The 9,378-nt window shown below is 37.8% G+C and overlaps 1 long non-coding RNA gene across 1 annotated transcript in view; it reads right to left on the bottom strand.

Annotated features, from left to right (window-relative positions):
* LOC149137847 (uncharacterized) overlaps nt 1-8,371 on the bottom strand; it is a 44,054-nt gene extending 35,683 nt beyond the window's left edge. Inside the window, exon 1 of the long non-coding RNA XR_016244197.1 lies at nt 8,014-8,371. This is a non-coding gene — a long non-coding RNA (uncharacterized LOC149137847). The remainder of the gene's footprint in view (nt 1-8,013) is intronic.
* Nucleotides 8,372-9,378: the final 1,007 nt, after the last annotated feature.

Consider the following 9,378-nt stretch of genomic DNA (forward strand, 5'->3'; position numbering starts at 1 on the left):
AGGATTATTTGGCTACTATTACTAGCAGTTACGTCTATCTCTATGTGTGTGTATGCAATGTGTATAAGGATGTATATATGTAATGTGTGCATATTAATGTCAGCAAATTCGTAAATATGTGTATGTATGTAATACGTGCAAATATATATATGTAATGTGTGTGCATTTTTGTGAGTCTCCGTGTTTGTGTATTTGCTTTTATGTGTAAGCGTATATATTTATGTGCATGTATGTTTGTGTGTAAATATTAAGCCTTATGTCAGCATTCATCGATACAAAAATAAATAAAGGCTTTCCAAACGTGATCATCTCGTCTTTTATCTAGTGGTACTATGGCCAAATTATATCGTAGGTTCTTACATAACACGCACACATATCTGTATATTGTAAATACATAAATATAAAATTCATGCCAAGAACATTCCAGAATTGGAGAAGTAAATTAGCAACTATCGGACAACTAATTTACCTCTTCAGTTCTGGAAGGTCGTTAGCATGAAACTGTCCGGTAGCACTGATTGTCTGTTATAAAGTCTACGAGCAGGTAAAATCGTTAGGACTCTGGACAAAATGCTTAGCGGTATTTCTTTCGGCATGTTCTTTCTGAGTTCAAGTGCTACTGCGATCGACTTTGCCCTTCATCCTTCGTGGTCGATAAAATAAGTACCAGTAAAGTACTGGGGATGCAATCGACTAACCATCTAAGCCTAAAATTGCTGGCCTTGTGCCAAAATTTGAAGGCATTAATTGACTTTCAAGAGACTTCAATATTATATAAATAATTCTTTCTATTATAGGCACAAGCCCTGAAGCTTTGGGAGGTAGGAGTAGTCAATTACATCGACCCCAGAATTTCACTGTACTTAATTTATCGATTCTGAAAGAATGAAGGTAAACTCGATCTCGGTGGAATTTGAACTCAGAACGTAGCGACGGGCGAAATACCTCTAAACACTTCGTCCAGCGTGCTAACGATTCTTCCAGCTCGCCGCCTGAATATTATACAAATAATAACAATAATAATATTAATAATAATAATAATAATATACACAAATTAATACCATACATATGCATGTGTATGGATATATGTTGGATATGTATATATAAACACGTGACCGGCTTCCATATAGTTTCTGTTTGCCAAGTTTCACTCACAAGATATTGGACAATGTGACACTAGGATACAAGGGGTGTACCCCAGGTGCCGCCGCGCAGTGGGATTTAGCCACCAGAACGTGATTGTGAAGTGAACTTCTAAACTCATAATCATGCCAAAAGTGAAGAAGGACAGAGCTAAGTAAGGAATTTATTCAAAATGCTTATAACGAACTTCCTTCAGATTCAACGAAGGAGCAAGTATGTGGGCAAAATAAGGTTTCTGACTAGGTTCCTGTATGTGTGTATAAATTTGAATATGTATGGTCCCTTCTGTTTTCAGTTATTTAAATTCTTCCTCTGAGGAAGGAGTTCGTTTCTAACGAACACAATGTCACATTTTAAACTAGAAAAAAGTCTGGCATATTTTTACTGCTCTACTTCCAGGTTATATTTGTAATGTGCGAGTTAGTTGATTTCTTTTTCTGAAAATCCAGCCTTATGAAAATCCAAATCTTAAGCACTTAGTCACAAAACCAAGTGCACCAGTTTATTATTGGTATAAATGTAGGGTGGTGAGTTGGCAGAATCATTAGCACGCTGGGCAAAGTACTTTGCGACATTTCGTCTGTCTTAACGTTCTGGGTTCAAATTCCACCGAGGTCGACTTTGTCTTTTATCCTTTCGGGGAGGCCTTTGGTAGAAAGAATTATTGGTATAAATTTAAATTTGTAATCTGGATATAGAAACTGGAAGTTTCAAAGTTATCCGCTTTCTCTTTGATTTTCAAAGAGTTGACCTCTATAACAGTACATACTTTTTTCTGTGAGTATCAAACAACAATATCCGGCCTGTTATGCTTAAACTTGACAAATGTTTTGATGGAAATATTCCACTAATATCCCTTGCGTTGATGTTTGTATACGTATTCAATAACGGGAAGGGGGGGGGGGGGGGGGGGGTTCCTATATTTATTCCAGGACAATCTTTTTTCCGGATAGCATTGTATGGATGTATGTATGTACGTATGTATGTAGGTACGTATGCATGTATGTATGTATGTATGTATGTATGTATATGTATGTATGTGCATATGTAAGCATGTATATTTGTGTATATGTATGCGTGCATATACGTGTAAGTATGAGTGTATGTGTGTATATGTATATGCCTGTGTATGTATGTATGCATGCATGTATGTGTATATGTAAGTGTGTGTATATATGTATGATGTGGGATGTTTTATATGCAAGTATGTCTGTATGATGAATGTAGAATGTCTGCATGCATGTAAGAATGTATGATGTATGTGTGTGTTTATATGCTGGTACGTAGATAGATAGGTAAGTAAATAGATAAGAATGTAAGCAGATAGGTAGGTAATCACGTAGACTGGTATCAAAATATGAATGCATGAAGCGTTGTATTAAAACTGCTGTGTATGCATAACTCTTGTGTGTGTGTGTGTGTGTGTGTGTGTGTGTGTGTGTGTGTGTGTGTGTGTGTGTGTGTGTGTGTGTGTGTGTGTGTGTGTGTGTGTGTTCGTGTGTGTATGAAAGTTTTTTTTTTTAAATGCATAATAAAAAAATTATCAAAAGCAGGAAAAAGAAACAACAGCATCAATAACAAAAACAATAGAAGAAGAAGAAGAAGAAGAAGAAGAAGAAGAAGAAGAAGAAGAAGAAGAAGAAGAAGAAGAAGAAGAAGAAGAAGAAGAAGATTGTGATGATGATGATGATGATGATGATGGAGAAAGATGGTGAAAGAAGGAACGAAGAAGGATGAAGTAGAATAAAGAAAATGGCTTAAGACTTTAAACAGAGAAAGCAGCTCGGTCGGATCGAAAGAGAGGCAAAGCAAAGAAGAAGCTATCTTTAATGGGTCACGCAAGAGGATTCAGCATCGGCAAGGAATCAATTAAGCGTTTCTACTGGTGCTTACCATAGTATCAGTTACATTTAGCGTGTGTAAAAATAATGTATTTCATCACGGGACTCATCAATCTGTCAAAGAACAAATTGTTTTTCCCTCCTTGCCAGTCATGATAGGCACAAATCCTTCAATTGCCAAACTACTGTCTCTTGCTTATTCAATTTTATTTCTTTGTCCTTCCTTCGCTTTCACTTCACATGTACATATCTCGGACAGAGTGACTGCGGTTTTAATTTCTCTACCGCCTTTTCTTTACCTGCTTGTCTTACTTTATCATATCTTATCTTACCTTATCTTGCCTTAATTTACCAAGTAGGAGCCGTAACTGATTGAGTATTTAGAATATCGAGGTATCGAATTGCTTGCCAAGCTGATACGATGTTAGTTTCGTACGCACTGACACCGATGTTGCGACGTTGTTCTGTTTCTGATAAACACGCTGAACACTGATCGGTACTCAATTTTTACTAAGCTCTAAGAACCACGAAGATATATAATTCATTTCACCGATACAGCGTAGACAGTAAGAGATTGTATAACTTCAAAAGTATTTCTTTGGTTTTGCTGTACTGATTTTTCCTGAGTTCAAACTCATCAAGAGGCAGTACTCTTTACTCTCTTTTCTCTTTTACTTGTTTCAGTCATTTGACTATGGCCATGCTGGAGCACCGCCTTTAGTCGAGCAAATCGACCCCAGGACTTATTCTTTTGAAGCCTAGTACTTATTCTATCGGTCTCTTTCGCCGAACCGCTAAGTTACGGCGACGTAAACACTCCAACATCGGTTGTCAAGCGATGTTTGGGGGGGGGGACAAAGAGAAACACACAAGCATACACACACATACACACACACACACACACACACATATATATATATATATATATATATATATATATATATATACACACATATATACGACAGGCTTCTTTCAGTTTCCGTCTACCAAATCCACTCACAAGGCTTTGGTCGGCCCGAGGCTATAGTAGAAGACATTTGCCCAAGGTGCCACGCAGTGGGACTGAACCCGGAACTATGTGGTTCGTAAGCAAGCTACTTACCACACACCCACTCCTACACCTATATATAAATGATTATTTTTTTAATAAAAATTATAAGATATGCAATTCTTTTCTACTCAAGGGCCGACATTTTGGGGAGGGAGCCAGTCGATTAGATCGACCCCTTTACGTAACTGATACTTAATTTATCGATCCCGAAAGGATGAAAGGCAAAGTCGACCTCGGCGGAATTTGAACACAGAACGTAAAGACAGACGAAATACTGCTAAGCATTTCGCCCGGCGGGGTAACGTTTCGGCCAGCTCGCCGCTTTTTTTTTTTTTTTTTTTTCTTCAAAAAATGATGAACAACCTTAATCGATTTTCGAACCTTATTAGGTTCTCATCAGAGGCGTCCACATCATTCTGACAGTCTCCACAAGATATGTAATTCATTTCACCGATACAGTGTAGACAGTAAGGGATTGTGTAACTGAAAAAGTATTTCGTTGGTTTTCTTGTGCAGATTTTTCCTGAGTTCAAACTCACCACGAGGCAGCAGTAAATATACAAATGACTTTTCATAAATCAAAAATTACTATAAACCAGCATTTTTAGACAAGAAACGATATATCTCTCAGCTACTTGTCACTGTGAATGCTGGGGAAAGATCCAGTACACTTTACTTTAAGGTAACATGCTTTCGAAAGACAAACAGTAGAATACACTTGCCCAAGGTGCCACGCAGTGAGACTGAACCCGGAACCATGTGGTTCGTAAGCAAGCTACTTACCACATAGCCACTCCTACGCCTATGCAAATCTTTCAGTCACCTTACAATAAATATGAATAATTCTGGGTCAACATGGCAGCCCTTATATAGTTGCTCGACCTGCAGAAATAGCAACCAAATTTTCCTTAGTTTTCTCCATCTGTCGGCGATGTACGCCAGAGCTCGGAGTCACTGCCAGACTATTTCGGGACGTTAGCCGTCCATATTTTCCAAGGTACAATACGTTTGGCAATAAGACGAGATAGTCACGGCTGGAATACCTTTGATTTTACATCTGTTGCTTGATTAGACTTTATGTGGAGTAAAACTGTTACATTAATAACAACAGCGTTAATTTTTCATTCTATCATTGGTAGAAGACTACGATTATTTAGAAAAAGATGACGTTTAAATATTCGACTAAATCGTTTTCTCAGTACATAAACAGTTAATCCTGAGATGTATGGGTGAGCCACTTGGCCCATATATTCATTAGCTTCTAATCAACGCAAAACGGAAAGAGACCGAAAATTTCTGAAATGAAAGCTCCGTCCAAACGTCACTAATATAATTACGTCATAACCACAATATGGAAAAGTTTAAACTTCTTTGGACTTGTAAATGCTGAAGTCCAATTCATTTTCTTTCTCCCACCTTCTCACACTTCTTCTCTCTCTTTCTACCCCCTCTCTCTCTCTCTCTCTCTCTCTTTCTCTCTCTCTCTCTCTCTCCTTCTCTCTGTCACACTCACACACACAACATACAGACATACACACACAGCACATGCACACACACACATACACGCGCGCAAACACACACATAATCACGTTGGCCCACATATCTATACGCACATACACACATCACAACGATGCACTCATGTACACACAGATAATGATACGCGCGCGCGCGCGCACAGACAAACACGCACACACAGAGACAAACATGCGCGCACGCGAGAATGCGTGTCAGAGACAAAATGAGTAAGGTCAAAAAGACGGAGATGAGAGAATGTGAAGGAAACCGAGAGATACACATATACAAACTATACTGTTGTTGGCACTCCGTCGCTTACGACGTCGAGGGTTCCAGTTGATCCGATCAACGGAACAGCCTGCTCGTGAAATTAACGTGCAAGTGGCTGAGCACTCCACAGACACGTGTACCCTTAACGTAGTTCTCGGGGATATTCAGCGTAGCACAGTGTGACAAGGCTGACCCTTTGAATTACAGGCACAACAGAAACAGGAAGTAAGAGTGAGAGAAAGTTGTGGTGAAAGAGTACAGCAGGGTTCGCCACCATCCCCTGTTGGAGCCACGTGGAGCTTTTAGGTGTTTTCGCTCAATAAACACTCACAACGCCCGGTCTGAGAATCGAAACCGCGATACTATGACCGCGAGTCCGTTGCTCTAACCACTGGGCCATTGCGCCTCCACTACAAACTATACTAACACATACACAGATACAGAGTTTCAGACACATTCACACATTTATAACCAAAGGTATGTGCGGTCATGTTTTTCAAAAATAGTGATATATGCAGTCTACCGAACATTTAATAAAGAATCTATTTTGCTTTATTACTGAAACTAGCAGAAATATCTAACAATATTATATCTAACAAACGAAGGCGGTGAGCTAGCAGAATCGTTAGGCCGCCGGATAAAACGCTTAGCGGCATTTCGTCTGTCTTTACGCTGTGAATTCAAATTCCGCCGAGGCTGACTTTGCTCTAATCCTCTCGGGGTCGATAAAATAAGGGATCTATTTCAAAACGGGGGCACCAGTATTTTCTTAACGAAACACTAACGAAACACTTTGAAACTTGGGACACTGGTAGAATGTGTCATATAAAACATCTTTTACTCTTAGTCTTCTTAACAAAAAAACGTACATCGCAAGTTATTCCATGTTAAAGTTGTCGTATTTCTGTAATTTCAACCAATCACTGACGTCTATTCAGCTCAATAGAGTTACTGCTGGGCGGTCATAAAAATGTTATTCCCTGTGACATATTTCATCCGGTTTAATCGTAATTTATACGCATATATTGTTTATATAATAAATTACGCTGTGCGTATCTATGTGTGTAACAATTTTAGAGTTCGGATTCTAGAGTTAGGGTTAGTTTTAGGGTTAGGGTTAGGGTTAGGGGATTAATACGATATACACCGTTACAGCGCTAACTGTTTTCAACTGAATAGACGTCAGTGATTAGTAGAAATTATCGAAATAAGACAATTTTTTACATGAAATAAATTCGAATACAAAATTTTTTTCTGTTCTATAACACAAAATAGATAAGTATACGAAGTTTGAAAGTCTTTCGGTACCAAAAACACTACATAAAACATAAATGAAAACTGGTGCCCCCGTTTTGAAATAGATCCAAAATAAGTACCAGTTGCGCACTGGAGTCGATGTAATCGAGTAGCCCCCGCCCCCACTTCCCCGTAATTTCAAGCCTTGTGCTTATAGCAGGCCGAAATATTATACCTAACAACAATGCGGCGAGCTGGCAGAATCGTTAGCGTGCCGGACAAAATGCTTAACGGCATTTCGTCCGGTTTTACGCGCTGGGCTCAAATTCCGCCGAGGTCTACTTTGCCTGTCATCCTTTCGGAGTCGATTAAAAAAGTCCCAGTTAAGCACTGGGGATCAATGTAATAGACTTGCCCCCCAATCCGCACACACACACACACACACGATATTGCAAGCCTTGTGCCAAAATTAGAAGCCAATATTATACCTAACAATAAACGCGGTAGATATAACGAAAAAATATTTAACAGATATTTTCCAAGTATTTTTAAAAAAATGAATTTTGTAATCATTTATTTTAAATGAAAACAAATGAAAAGACCAGTAGAGATCGAGAGACAAAAGCAAACAAGGCTATACCGCAATAAATATGAATTTGTTTTGTAAATGATAGCAGTAAATATTGAATATTTTGTAATTAAAGCGTGAACTTGAATCAATAATAATAATAAAATGAAAAGCCTTCTTTAATTAAAATAAATTTTGAATTGTTTTAATTTTTTAAGAATTTTGTAAACAACGGAAATTTTAATAATTGCTTACTTTTAATAAATGTAACAATTTTTAGTAAAAGTTACATAATTAACAAGCAGCTCTCTCCATTATAGTTTAGTTATCTTGAAAAGATTCTCAAACGTTTTAAAAGCAGCAAACTTCATTTTTATTAAAATACTCACCGTGTTTAAAGCTATAGTCTGTTGATATACGTATAACTGTGTCATGTCGCCATTATTTTGTGTTCATAACTTTAATCGTCATTCAGTTACAATAAATTCCTTTCCGTGAATGTGTCGAGAGTGAGGAATACGATTTTGATTGAAACCCCCGGGTTACTTCAACTGAAATTGATGGTTAAAATTTCATACGGTTACAGTAACACTACTGTACACCTTGTAACTATGAAATGGTATTAAGCAGCGTCTTAAGAACAAGGTAACTGACTTGATACTAGTCTTTAGATGTTTGGTTGTACCCGTGGCGCACACTTTCTTTTGCTTCTAATCACCACGAGTGATTGAAAGAGAGTGAAATTTCTGAAACAAAACCTCCAGATAAATGTCACTGATATTATGACGTCATAATCACAATATGAAAAACTTCAAACTTCTTTCTATTACGTGGAAAATGCTTAAATTCAATCTTCTCTGCCCTCTCTCTCTCTCTCTCTCTCTCTCTCTCTTCCCCCTCTCTCTCTTTCTTTCTTTCTCTCTCTTTCCTTTTTCTCTCTCTCTCACTCTCTCACTATGTATGTATGTATGTACGTATGTACGTATGTACGTATGTATGTATGTATGTATGTATGTATGTATGTATGTATGTATGTATGTGTGCTTATGTATGTTCTTTTCTCTTTTTAACATTTTAAGTTCTTCCCTCGAAGGAGCTGGTTTCTAACAAAGATACACGGCTCCATCGTTTGAATGTAGATAACGAAAACAATGTCACATTTTAAACCTGAGAAAAGCTTTGCATACTTTTACTGTTCCGCTTACAGGTTGTATTTGTATGTATGTATGTTCTTTTCTGTTTTTAAGCATTTAAATTCTTCCTTTGAAGATACAAAGCTCGTAGATAAAAGAAACGTAGATTGGAACGTAGATAAAGAAACAATGTCACACTTTAAAGCTGGAACAGGTTTCTGCATAGTTTTACTATTCTGCCCAGTTAAAATTTGCATGCATGCATGTATGTATGTATTTATGTACGTACGTACGTATGTATGTATGCACGTATGTATGTACGTATTATGTAAGTACGTATGTCTGCATGTATTCATATATGTATGCATGTATGTATATATATGTATGTATATACTCTTTTACTCTTTTACTTGTTTCAGTCATTTGACTGCGGCCATGCTGGAGCACCGCCTTTAGTCGTGCAAATCGACCCCAGGACTTATTCTTTGTAAGCCTAGTACTTATTGTATCGGTTTCTTTTGCCGAACCGCTAAGTTACGGCGACGTAAACACTCCAACATCGGTTGTCAAGCGATGTTTGGGGGGGGACAAAGAGAAACACACAAGCATACACACATATAC

The sequence above is a fragment of the Octopus bimaculoides genome, chromosome 1 (genome assembly GCF_046866305.1).
Source record: "Octopus bimaculoides isolate indiv1 chromosome 1, ASM4686630v1, whole genome shotgun sequence".
Lineage (NCBI taxonomy): Eukaryota > Metazoa > Mollusca > Cephalopoda > Octopoda > Octopodidae > Octopus > Octopus bimaculoides.